At 35.9% G+C, this 14,281-nt stretch overlaps 1 protein-coding gene across 2 annotated transcripts in view; it reads left to right on the top strand.

Annotated features, from left to right (window-relative positions):
* Positions 1-4,791: 4,791 nt before the first annotated feature.
* LOC107745458 (putative fidgetin-like protein 2) overlaps positions 4,792-14,281 on the top strand; it is a 31,035-nt gene continuing 21,545 nt past the window's right edge. Inside the window, exon 1 of one of the 2 annotated variants that reach the window (XM_016559340.1) lies at positions 4,792-4,805. The gene's annotated coding sequence lies outside the window, so the exon portion shown is untranslated. Of the gene's footprint in view, positions 4,806-6,883; positions 6,921-14,281 lie in introns of those variants that run through there. The other variant, XM_016559341.1, reaches the window with a different exon arrangement.

The raw sequence follows: 14,281 nt of genomic DNA, 5'->3' as shown, positions 1-14,281 counted from the left end.
TCACAAAAGCTGATTTATTGTTTCCTCTGTGACAATCCCATTAAAATGCTGTCTAGCTAATCAAGTCCATTCACTCTCCTGGAGGACTAATCTTTTACAGGGCTGCCAGAACAAATCCCTGTGGTAACAGGATTGCCAGGGAGTGAGGAGGACTATTCATCTGCTTTACCCCGTAAAAAAAAAAAAAAAAAAGTTTACAAGAGTTTTGTGATTCCACACCTGATCCTAGTGTTTTACCCTGGTGAAATATACAATCATTGTTCTGTTATAATTATTGTTTTGTCAATTATTGTCGGTTCTCTACATAGAGGATTGAAGAATTGCACACCACATTAACAGACTGCATAACTAACTTCTTGATTCAGTGTATTTCATATTTTTTCTGTTAAAAAAGTGCATTCTCCCGGCATATAAAGAAGCCAAGGCTGGCATGTCTATTTTCTAAGAACAATGACAGTCTGCACTCTAAAAAATGTAAAAAGTGTTAATTATGAACACCTGATAATACTGAATAAAATTTCTAAAAAAGGCTGTAAGCTAAAACGTTTGTTGACTTATTTTATCCTCCGAGTAAGATTGAATATACTTTCCTTAAATTGCATTTTTAGAGTGCAGTCCTTTGTTGTTTTTGGAAAATATTTTTCTATTCCGTCATGTTATTGAATTATCTGTGTTCAGACCATTATGCAGCCAATACTTGTGTGGCTCAGTAACATGATGCATCGTTGACAGTAAGCCGTCTTTGTGGCCGTTCTTTGACCTTGGAGTGTTTGTTACAAAGCCTTTTGTGAGGGAACTGGTTTGAGGGCTTTTAGGTTTGGACTCTGCAGTATTTGCGCTGTGATAAGATGCTGTGCAGTGCTCTCTGTGATGGGTTAGGTGTGGCAAACTTCACTGCACACGTATCTGGACCATATACATTCCAGAGTCATGCAGTTATCTGAACTATTTGGTTGGAGGCAGTGCAGGCTCAAATGTGCCGATGGTTGTGCTTGGGTGGTTTTGTTCACTATACAGGTTTATAATTGTGCATGTGCATCTTGGTGTTTTTTAAGAGGCTCCGGTTTGAGGTCAAAACAAATTGATGCTCCTGTTTGAGATCAAAACAAATTGATTCCAGTGGAGGCACATAAGGTCCTAAAGCTTGCTATAATGAAATTGTACTTTTAAAGCCTTCGGGTTTCTCTTGCGTGGATATATTTGAGGGGGAGCTGTGTTTTATGAGTTTTTCATTGTGTGTGGGGCGTCATCCGCTAAATGAATTGAGAAGCCAGTTGAGAGTGACAGTGAAACCCTGAAGATGCTTGGGCGAGCTTTATGGCAGATTTTCACTTTAGACTTGTATTCGAGTCTTATTCTATATAAAGATCGAACAAGGAGCATCTTAAATCTGTCAATCTGTCAGCTTTACAAATCTATGAAAATTAAAAGGTTTTGCATCTTTAAAATCCTAGCTTGAAAAATGTGAATCAGGTGGGGTTATGAAATCGCTGGAGTGAGATATCGGTCTATAAATCCAACTGGATTATGTAGAGTGCGTATCTCACACTGGCTTTTCTAATGAAAAAAGACCTTTTTGTGCGGTGCTGGTGATTGCACTTTTGTGTTTCAGCCTCTCTGACCCACAATGCAATCTGATATGTCCATTGTTCTGATATGCAGGCTCTATGGAGAGAGTTATTAAAGTAATGTGTAATATCGGCATTTTCCTGCTGCCTCTAGCTGTGTTTATATTGCATTATTTTATCGGAGAAAACCTTTTCAGCCAATTGTACATGATAAAGGGACTTCATATGTGCTTAGTGATCAATGCTTATTATAGGAAGAGCTATTGACTCTCTTCTCATTGTGACTTGACGGAAAGGTGATTGTTCCCCTTCCATATGCATATTCTTCTGCTGATATTAGAGTTAAATAGTGGAAGGTGATCATTAAATGTGGTGTTTCTTGTCTTACAGAGATGCATGCAAATGCTGTCTCACGGGCCACTGCGCTGACGTGCTGCAACAAGCTCTTCATTAGAACGATATGCCGAAAAGCGGCCCGTCTATTGATCTCACTGGTATTATAGTTCCTCTCAATGCTTGGATCTCATCTCCGGTGAAGCGTATCGTCAGCTGGCTGGTATTGTTACAGACAGGCAGTGGAACATGAGCCTGCTGTCTGGACAGGAAACTGTCAGCGAGAAGCGTCCTCGTTTTACCATTTTATATTTATTTCTTTTGTTTCTCACAGATCATTGGATTGTTGAGGATCTTAAAACGAAACATTCTTTTCGATCGCTGCTTGCATAGAAGCTCAAGTCTTGTACAATTGAAGTAAATACACCTTTCGATTTACAGCATCGGTTGCAGGCGTTTGCTTCATTTACTTTCACTGCTTTGCTCTAAAAGATTGTCAATCTGGGAATGGCTGCTGCCGGTGGAGTGCCAGTAAAGTCTTGTCGATTTCATTAAAAATGGGGACAGATGTTTGTCATTACCCTTATTGATAAGTGCATGGTCAATAGTGTGATTTATTCAGGAGGCTCAGGCTAAGCTTTAGTCACAAGTTTTACAGTGGCTTGATCAATAGCGCACAATGAACATGTACAAGAGCAGCACACATGAACGCAAGAGTGTATAAGCAAAGGGTTTTGGTGCGTTTACGATCAGTCAGGGCCAGTAACTGTGCTGCCTGAGCTACATTAGTAATAATGTGATGGTTGCATAATTTATAGTCAAGCTTACTATTGGTATACAGTGAATTTGAAATGCTTACATCTGTCTGAAATAACCATTAAACGATCAGGCTATAGGTTCTATAAGAATAGCGTGGTACATAAGAAAGGGATTTTGCTTAACGTGGGTGCCACAGTCTAGTTTGTCAAAGCCTTTAGTCCAAAAGTCGATCAGGACTATGTGGTGAAAATCTCCCACAGACGTCACTGTGTTAAAGAAGATGGATCTATTACACAATTCGTGACAGTGAAAATTGCAAGCGCCCCTCACCGCAGGCCCAAAGCTTGTCAGAACCTGTGCTGCCAGATCCAAAAATAGAGCCTCAAGGCACTTCAAATTGTAGATCAGGCACAATGGATTTAGTACATTATGAGTATAATATTCTCTAGATATTATGCAAAACTCAATGTTCAAGTCCCTGTGAGTTCAAGGACATCTTTCAAATCTGAGGATGCTCTACTGTTTGAAAATGTGTTAGTAACATTATTTGACGTTTTTTATAAAGTATATGCATACACCACCATTAAAAACATCGGGGTCAATAAGAATTTAAAGGAAGCATTTCATTCTTTTATTCAGCAAGGTTGCAATAAATTGTTTAGAAGTGACAGTAAAGACTGTTTAAAAAAAAACTATTGCAAATAAATGCTGTGCTTTTGAGCTTTATAATCTGAAAAAAAGTATAAAATGTATCATCTGTAAATAAATGACATTTAAATATATTAAAATAGAAAAGATTTATTTAAAATTGTAATAATATTTCACAATATTAAGTTTTTACTGTATTTTTGATTAAAAAAAGCCATGGTGAGCACATACATACAAAAAATATACATGCAAATGTGATATGTATGTATGGGCCTATAGATGTTTTGACATCTCTGTCCCCATGAACAATGCTGTTTGATCTAAAGCAAATGTCTAGCGCTCGTTGTGCCGTGGGGGTGGCGGCACAGCCATCTGTTTGTCTGATCAGCTCGTTTCTGGTTCCCTGGACCGGTCTGACCAGAGAGACGCACATTCCTCTGACTGATATAGAGCCTGAAGATGCTGCGGCTCTGGGTTCCAGCGCAAATGCAATTACAGCAGCCTTACAATGTCTGGGCAGACACGACCCTGACAGCGGCTAAAGAATGAGCAGTTTAGAGATTGAATTATCCTGCTGCAGCACCGCTGCCTGTCTGTCTGGGGGTGTGAGGGATGATATAGAGCTGAGCTACATCTAATTTTCTCTCTCTTTCACTCTTGTCTTTTTTATGTATAGGCTATATGTGTTGTGAAATATCTGACATCTTTAATGTAAAATAAAGGGACAAAAATTTAAATGCTGTCATCCTTTACTAACCCTAATGTTGTTCCAAACCTGTATGTTACTTTTTTTCTTTGGAACACATGCTATATGTAGCTAATGCTATGTAACAACAGTTCATAATGCCCTTTGGCTGTCAAAAACCCAAAAAAGGTTTAATTTTAGTTCCTCAATATGCTATAGTAGAGCTTCATTCCAATTGTAAGAATTTTTTATTTTTAATTTAATTTGATTTTTTCAATACCTTTCTGTGTAAAGGCTGTGTTTATTTAATCGAAAACATAAATAAATGTTATTACAATTTTTAAATACTAAATTTTCTATTTTAATATACTTTAAAATGTCATTTATTTGTGCGATGACAAAGCTTCAGTGTCGCATGATCCTTCAGATATCATTCTAATATGCTGATTTGGTGCTCAAGAGACATTTCTTATTATCAATGTTGAATATTTTTGTGGAAATGGGGATTTTTTTTTAATTCCTTGAATAAAATGCTCAAAAGAACATCATTAATTCCTTTTTTTTTTCTTTTTTCTTACTGACCTTAGTTTTCCACAGAAAAAAAACCCATTATTATTGACAATTATTTGGAATATCATGAGAGTACATAAACAAGCCAAAATTTTCATTTTGGGCAAACTTCCTTTACATACTTTGAATATGCCATAATTTTTTGCCTCTTTTGCATTTGACAGGAAGGAAGAAGACACAGAATTATTGGCAGAAGAAGGGTTAATGGAATCAAGAAATGCCACAAGGTGTTCTCAAACACGGTATGTCTGTTTGAACTTGTATTTTCCCAGTATTTCTCGAGTTGTGTAAACTTTCATACATTTTAAAAAGCAATTACTGTGATATTATTTGAGACAAGGCCGATGCCAGGAAGCACCTTGTTGTGCAGAATCTAGTGCTAATGAATTTGCACCTCAACACTGACAGAAATCAATGGACATTTTCTCTTTACTGTCATATTCACAACGTATGCTTGCAGTAAGAACCTTCTCCTGTCCTCTGACTGCTCTGTAGTCTGTCCTTTACCTCATTTCATTCTCTGAAGTCACTTTCACAGTTTAATTAATGTTCCTGTAATGGCTCTTATAATGTTTGCAGTGTAGCACATATGTGCCATAGAGTCGGTCATGTAATGGAGGCTTAAATTTACTATTAATTCATGTGGCTGAAGGATAAAGGGACGAAGCAAATGGCTATAGATCATAACAAGCCCTTATGTAGAACAGTCCTACAGGTGGACTGCTGCAGGATCTAATCGTGTTCCATATGCAAATGCATTGTAAATACATATTGCACATGTAAGTCCTGCTATCAATCTGTGTTGCAGTGTATGCACGCATTGGTAAGCACAGAATAGTGACAGATGATTCAAAATTCTGTGTGTCTGTAATAGGGGAGGAGGGTTTGCTGTGCATAATTGAAAATCATTCAGACAGTTGTGCAGTTTAACCTTGAAACAGCATTGTCATGTGCAAGAAAACAGCATCAATTGGTGCCTAAGTCGCTGAAAAAAGAGTGGGAGACGTATGTCAGTGTTGTATGGTGAAATATTTCACAATATTAAGTTTTTACTGTATTTTTGATTAAAAAAAGCCATGGTGAGCACATACATACAAAAAATATACATGCAAATGTGATATGTATGTATGGGCCTATAGATGTTTTGACATCTCTGTCCCCATGAACAATGCTGTTTGATCTAAAGCAAATGTCTAGCGCTCGTTGTGCCGTGGGGGTGGCGGCACAGCCATCTGTTTGTCTGATCAGCTCGTTTCTGGTTCCCTGGACCGGTCTGACCAGAGAGACGCACATTCCTCTGACTGATATAGAGCCTGAAGATGCTGCGGCTCTGGGTTCCAGCGCAAATGCAATTACAGCAGCCTTACAATGTCAGGGCAGACACGACCCTGACAGCGGCTAAAGAATGAGCAGTTTAGAGATTGAATTATCCTGCTGCAGCACCGCTGCCTGTCTGTCTGGGGGTGTGAGGGATGATATAGAGCTGAGCTACATCTAATTTTCTCTCTCTTTCACTCTTGTCTTTTTTATGTATAGGCTATATGTGTTGTGAAATATCTGACATCTTTAATGTAAAATAAAGGGACAAAAATTTAAATGCTGTCATCCTTTACTAACCCTAATGTTGTTCCAAACCTGTATGTTACTTTTTTTCTTTGGAACACATGCTATATGTAGCTAATGCTATGTAACAACAGTTCATAATGCCCTTTGGCTGTCAAAAACCCAAAAAAGGTTTAATTTTAGTTCCTCAATATGCTATAGTAGAGCTTCATTCCAATTGTAAGAATTTTTTATTTTTAATTTAATTTGATTTTTTCAATACCTTTCTGTGTAAAGGCTGTGTTTATTTAATCGAAAACATAAATAAATGTTATTACAATTTTTAAATACTAAATTTTCTATTTTAATATACTTTAAAATGTCATTTATTTGTGCGATGACAAAGCTTCAGTGTCGCATGATCCTTCAGATATCATTCTAATATGCTGATTTGGTGCTCAAGAGACATTTCTTATTATCAATGTTGAATATTTTTGTGGAAATGGGGATTTTTTTTTAATTCCTTGAATAAAATGCTCAAAAGAACATCATTAATTCCTTTTTTTTTTCTTTTTTCTTACTGACCTTAGTTTTCCACAGAAAAAAAACCCATTATTATTGACAATTATTTGGAATATCATGAGAGTACATAAACAAGCCAAAATTTTCATTTTGGGCAAACTTCCTTTACATACTTTGAATATGCCATAATTTTTTGCCTCTTTTGCATTTGACAGGAAGGAAGAAGACACAGAATTATTGGCAGAAGAAGGGTTAATGGAATCAAGAAATGCCACAAGGTGTTCTCAAACACGGTATGTCTGTTTGAACTTGTATTTTCCCAGTATTTCTCGAGTTGTGTAAACTTTCATACATTTTAAAAAGCAATTACTGTGATATTATTTGAGACAAGGCCGATGCCAGGAAGCACCTTGTTGTGCAGAATCTAGTGCTAATGAATTTGCACCTCAACACTGACAGAAATCAATGGACATTTTCTCTTTACTGTCATATTCACAACGTATGCTTGCAGTAAGAACCTTCTCCTGTCCTCTGACTGCTCTGTAGTCTGTCCTTTACCTCATTTCATTCTCTGAAGTCACTTTCACAGTTTAATTAATGTTCCTGTAATGGCTCTTATAATGTTTGCAGTGTAGCACATATGTGCCATAGAGTCGGTCATGTAATGGAGGCTTAAATTTACTATTAATTCATGTGGCTGAAGGATAAAGGGACGAAGCAAATGGCTATAGATCATAACAAGCCCTTATGTAGAACAGTCCTACAGGTGGACTGCTGCAGGATCTAATCGTGTTCCATATGCAAATGCATTGTAAATACATATTGCACATGTAAGTCCTGCTATCAATCTGTGTTGCAGTGTATGCACGCATTGGTAAGCACAGAATAGTGACAGATGATTCAAAATTCTGTGTGTCTGTAATAGGGGAGGAGGGTTTGCTGTGCATAATTGAAAATCATTCAGACAGTTGTGCAGTTTAACCTTGAAACAGCATTGTCATGTGCAAGAAAACAGCATCAATTGGTGCCTAAGTCGCTGAAAAAAGAGTGGGAGACGTATGTCAGTGTTGTATGGTGAAAGACTGGTCTTTTTATATGAGCTAATGTGCCATTGTGAGTAATGCAATTGCTTGAGGGATTGCAATATTGACCGTAGATAATTTGACAATGTATCAGCCTGTCTCATAATACTGGACTCACAAGGCCTCACAGTAGATTTCTAGTCTGATCACCAAAGCTTTACATTGATGTCCTACTGGTGAAGATAACCTTGGCTTAATATTTGCTTAGATTTTATGTACAGAATCAGTAGAAATATTATATACTTATATATTTTATTTTATTTTAAATAATTTTTTAAATGTTGTAGTATTAGATTTTACTCTTAAATTTGTATATTTATTTTATTTTAATAGAATTCAGATTTTTTTAGTATTTGATTTTACTCTTACTCTTATTTAATGTATTTTTTATTATTTATTTTATTTCATATAAATTCAGAATGTTGCAGTGTTTGATTTTACTTAAATTTTGTTATAAAAATGTAAATCTTTTTTTTGTTATTTTTTATTTTAAAATGATAAATGAATTATACATTATACGTGAATACAAAGTTTTGTAATATTTTATTTTATTTTATATGAAGTTTTAAATGTTGTAGAATTTTATTTTACTCTTAAGTTTTGCTCTTATTTTATAATTTTATTTTAATTGAATTCAGAATTTTTTTGTATTTGATTTTACTGCTAAATTATGCTTTTACTCTTTATTTTATTGAAATGAATTGTAAAATTTCGTAGTATTTGATTTTACTCCTAAATTTTGCTCTTACTCTTATTTTATGTACTTTTATTCTTTATTTTGTTTTATATAAATTCAGAATGTTGTAGTATCATATTTTACTTCAATTTTATTCTTACTAATTTTTTGGGGGTTTTTTTTCATTTAAAAATGATAAGTTAATTGTACATTATATGTAAATACAAAGTTTTGTAATATTTGATTTTACTCCCAAATTTTGCACTTCAATTTTATTTTATTTTATTTTATTTTAAATGAATTTCAGAATTGTATTTGATTTTACTCTTAAATATTTATTTTTACATTATATCACTTTGTTTATTGTCGGGTTTTTAAAACTCAGCGATTATCAATGTGGTTTCGGACTTCAAGATCCCATTTAAAACCCAAGAAATTCATTATCAAACAAACATATTAGTACTTCAAGACATTTACTAAAGATTTTAAGCAATCAATTTTTTGCTTGCCTCCAGCCAACATGGCAATGAAACATTTTTCTAAATAGAGACCGTGCTAGTTAATGACTAAGATATTTTTCCCAGTTGTCTGAGCTAAGTACAGTAGCTTTGAAGAACTGGACTGTAACCCATTGATGGCACTTAAGGGAGCTGATGAACAGTTCTGGGAGCACTAATAGATTCTGCGCTGTGCCAAAATGGATCCCGTCTCCTCCCAGGCCGCTGTGTTGTCACTGTATTTGTGGATCAAATAAATTATTGATGGATAGCTGATCAGGAACTCAATTACAGGCAGATCACTGAGGAAGGCGGAAACCCGGAGACTGACGGCCTGATTGAATTAGCACCCTCACACACAGAGAAAGTGTCCTTCAGACTCGGCCCTCCTTCCAAGACCACATGGGGATCTCAAATGCCTCAGGCCGTTTCTGGCCACCTCTTATGTTCCTTCCAGCACTCTTAAGATGCAGTGTCTATATTATAAGGAAATATGTATGTGCTTGTTCCCATATTTTGAAGCACAATTGCTTTGAATGGCCTGTATGCGGTGTGTCTGTATGGAAGGATCTAATCAGAGACGCCAGTATTCAGAAGCATTAATGTTTTTTGGTGTGTTGTTAATATGGAGCTGCTGTGCTGTGCTGGGCTATGTTTACATCCATTCATGTGCACAGACCTTGAAACATCGGTTGAATATGTCTGTTGCAGCTGCTTCCATCCGAGCTTCAATAGGAGCAACAATGAACCCAATGTGGGCTGAAAATATATGTGCATAAATATTGGCATTTATAGGAATCTCATTCATATAACATGATATGTTGAATTGGAATCTTGCCTCCCAAGGAAAGAAGCTATTACAAAGCTCCGGATAGAGAGCTAGAGGCTGAATTGGGTGCATTTATCTTTTTCCACTGGTCAGCAATTGAAAGGAGAAAAAAGTGAAAGAAAAAAGCTTGCTGATACGAAGAAACACCTTTATTGAACAGATCAATTTGCTTCAGTCATCAGACACTTTTTTTTCTAAACTGTTCTATATCCCTTTTTCTGCACCCATGGTCAGAAATCCATTTGTATTTGACTAGTTCACATATAACGAGACTTTAGGTTAAAATTGATTGAATTTAACTTTACAATGAGCAAAAAGTAACATGAAATAACAATACACAATACTTTATAGCATTTATTAATCTTGGTTAATGATAATTTCTACATATAAAGCAACATTTTAACATCCTTAAATTGTATATATTAGTTAATGTAATGAATTAATGAGCAAAAGTATTTTTTTTAAATTAATCTAGATTAGTAAATACTGTAAAAATAAAAGTTAATGTAAACTTTATTGCATTATTTATTGTTTTGTTAATCATTGTTAACCATCATTTTATATATATTTCCTACTGTAAATATATTAAAACTTAATTTTTGATTAGTAATATGCATTGCTAAGAACTTCATTTAGACAACTTTAAAGGCGATTTTCTCAGTATTTTGATTATTTTGCAACCTCAGATTCCAGATTTTCAAATAGTTGTATCTCGCCCAAATACGGTCCGATCCTAACAAACAAATACATCAGAGGAAAGCTTATTTATGCAGCTTAAATCTCAATTTCGAAAAATTGACCCTTATGACTGGTTTTGTGGTCCAGGGTCACATATATATACTTTTGTTGATTTGCCATTATTTAAATTGCAAACAAAATCCTGAATGAGGACACCTGTTTGTGGCTTTTATTGTCGTTGGAGATACTGACATAGCTGGACTTTTTGTTGCTGCTCTGTTGTGTCTGTTTTTCTGGAATATTCTGAGACTTTCCTGAGTGTTTCTGTGCTTGGTCTTGGGCTAGATGGTGTACTCAAATGCAGTATATGGCATACTGCTCTCATACATATACACATTTATTGATAGACTATAAAGAACACGCTGATGTCAGCTTTACTGACAGCCTTGGGCAAACAGGCACCAGCAATATGGCTCACCACCACAGTTTTCCATGCAGTGTGGGTGGGTTGTATCACACTGTCTCCGTCTCTCCCTCCAGACGCCATTCTGGCTCCATCGGCCCCCCCCCACCAGTGCTTCAGCCTGTTCAATTTATTGCAGCTTCAGGCTCTCTGTTAGAGCCCCAAACCTTCACCCAGCTAGATATATATTGTACTCATGTCAATCAAAATTTTCATATAGCCGAATATTTTCAGCCACACGTGCTCCAGCCATTGATCACTGCTGCTTAATGTTGTGCATCTGATAAACCACCTGACAGATACATTTTTTTTTTTTTTTTTTACAAACCGAATCATCTCTGATCAATACATCGACCGAGTCGCTGCTCGGAAACTATCAATCACATAGAAGCAGAAAGGAAATCAACAGTGCTGCCTTTATGCCTTTTAAAGCCAATGTAAACAAAGTAAGCACCTCGAATGCTAAACAGTCACTTTGTGATTTGCCAAGTGCAATGACATTGATCGGATGAGTGGCAACTGTGAACGGCTGGTGTCCATCTCTCTGTCCGTGACTCATCTGTGCCAACTCAGAGCTGCAGCTATATATAGAGTTCCTGACATCAGGCGCTGTTGAGGGAAGAGTTGGTGGAAACGTTATCCCGACACAACGGGCCTGTCGAGGTTTGAATAGACAGAGGAGCTCAAGTGACACACAGAGTTGCAGACCGAAAGTTATTGTTCACATGTTGCCTAGGGGGAAAAACATTGGAATGTTTATACCTCATGTTCTGTTGAGATTTCACATTTGTGACTGCTTCAGGTATGTTTTCATAACATTAGGAATAAGTCTTTAGGCCATTAATATTTTATTTTATTTTATTTTATCTAATGACCAGTGGTATTTTTGTTTTTTCCATTTTAATTTTAATTTAAAAGTTTTAGTAATTTTGATGTGTTTTCATAACATTAATAAGTCTTTATGCCATTAATATTTTATTTTATTTTATTTTATTTCATTTCATTTCATTTCATCTTGCCTAATGACCAGTGGTATTTTTAAAATTAATTTTCATGTGTTTGTTTTTTAACGTCTACATAGTTTTTATTAATTTTTCTTTCAGTTTTAGTTATTGTAGTTCAAATTGTAAAAAGTAAATCACAATGAGAAATGTTGACACAAAATAAGTTTTTTTTAAATATTTTATTTATATAATTTTTTTTTTTTAGTTAACTATAATTACCAGACTAATATCCAAATAACTAATTTCTGTATGCCATTTAAATTGTTAGGTGACTTAAAGGTGAGTTTAAAAAGCTCTGACATGTAATTATGTGAACCAACACAAAAGTGAGTTATATTTAATACACACACAATTGCGGTCTTGTTCTGCGACACATGAATGGCAACAATGTGAGGGTTAGCCACAGTAACCAGAGTTCCCCCCTGCTGCTAGTGGATTAACCCACCTCTGTCTTTAATTAGAGCTCTAAAGCACTCTCATCTGACTCCTCTTGCAGCCTCAGAAATGCAGTGGCACTCTAATCAAAGAAATTTAAAACCCACACACTTCCCCTGAAGTCTTTGCAGGTATAGTTTGCAATATTTTTGTAAGCTGGTTTTTAACACAGCTCTAATAACAATGTGACTAGTATGTCATGGAATTCACTTTTATTTTTTATTTTTTATTTTTTTGCAGTAGCAGGGAATCTTCTTCTAGGCTTCTCCAGTCTAAACTAGTCTGAGCATGCATATATTGTGTTTGGAATGGCATTAAAATCTAAATTCATCATAGGTGACCTTTTGTATGCACAACGGCCTGCTTGTGCTGCCCTAAACGCCATGCCTGCACTACATAGAAAGTTCATGTTTCTCTGTGGGCTGTGTCACATGCAGCCAGATTAGCAGCCTTGCATGGACGTGACTGGGCTTCTGTGGGAAAGGAAGGTGTAAAAATGGAGCCCAGTTGCTTCTACTGCTTCAGACCGAAATTAATTCCACCCCTGCTATTGCAGAAACTTCAGTGATGTGAAACTTGATTATACATTGCTATTGTTCTGTTATTACTCACTGGTTGTTCTTTCATATTTTCATAGATTTAGTAGAGTTCTCTTACAGGTTTGTTTTAATGTTGATGGTACAGCTCAGATAATCAGTTGATGATTATGTTTGAGTTCATACCGAAATCTTTGAATGATTGTAGACTTTGGTATCTTGTCAAATTTGAGGAGTTTGTGACATTTGTTTAGCACACTTCTGAAACTTTTTTTTGTAAGATTTCATGGTTCTTTTTCTCAGGAGCCTCCATTTAATCCCATTGCTGTCTTTGAGATACTGAAATTGAGAGTTTTATAATAGAAGAGTGGCAATGAAAGGCAGGAATTAACAAAAAAACCCATTCAACTAGTGTCTTTCTGTCTGTCTTGCTTTCTGTCTTCCTCTGTTGACTCAAGACTCCAACTCTGTGGAAGCACAGAGCATAAATAGCTGAAAAAATTTATTTTCTGTGGAGCCAAAGTGCTGGATTTAACCCCTCCGTACTGATCCCCCAGGCTGCTGCTTAATTCTCCAATTTTCAGCTGTTAGAGATAGAATAGGAATAATAAACATCTGAAACACCCAGTAATAATCCATCTGACCCCGCTCCCCTCCTCTGTATGGACACCGAGGCCAGGCTAGAGTTTCAGTCCATCCTAATCTCTGCCAAAGACTCTGCACTCGCCCGGCCGGCTAATGAACCCATATCACCAAACTTGAGCAGCCTGGGTCTGATTATCCCCACATTCATGCACACACACCCCAAAATCTCTCTCACGCACACATTTTGAACTCTGAGATTGCATAGAATGTGATAGCATTTTTGTATGCAATAATATGTTCTCCAGCCTCATTCAGGTCAAACCAACTGAATCATTTGTATGGATTTATTTCTCTCCATGTAGAATTCAAAATTAACCCAGTATATATGTCAAATCCAATGAGTTCTTAAAAAAATTGTCCAGACACACTTTATGATCATGTCATGCTATTGATTATAAATATCAAACCAAATATATTGCTTTTAGCTTTATATGTTTTGTGTATGTTCCTGACATTTTTCCAATCTTGCCTTATGTAAGGCTTTTACCTTATTTTTTTCTTTTTTAATGATTGACATATTCTATATTTGTTCAGCTATGGTAGAGAATGAACACTTGTCTTCAGGAGTGCCATTCTCTCTGGCTCTAAAATGGCATTGTCTAATTATAGACTCATTTTATTTTAGGTGGCTGCTGGAAAAAAAGCATGACAATATTTCCTCTGTCAGCCATGTGTACCACTCAGCAGTGTACAGCTGCCACCTAAAATGAGACCTGAAAATTAGCTCATTAAACAGAATAGTGCAGCAATAGCAGATACACAAACACGTGCATTTTATTTATATATATATATATATATATATATATATA

The sequence above is a fragment of the Sinocyclocheilus rhinocerous genome, unplaced genomic scaffold, assembly GCF_001515625.1.
Source record: "Sinocyclocheilus rhinocerous isolate Xijiao unplaced genomic scaffold, SAMN03320098_v1.1 scaffold2754, whole genome shotgun sequence".
Taxonomy (NCBI): domain Eukaryota; kingdom Metazoa; phylum Chordata; class Actinopteri; order Cypriniformes; family Cyprinidae; genus Sinocyclocheilus; species Sinocyclocheilus rhinocerous.
This window is presented reverse-complemented; position numbering and strand designations above follow the sequence as displayed.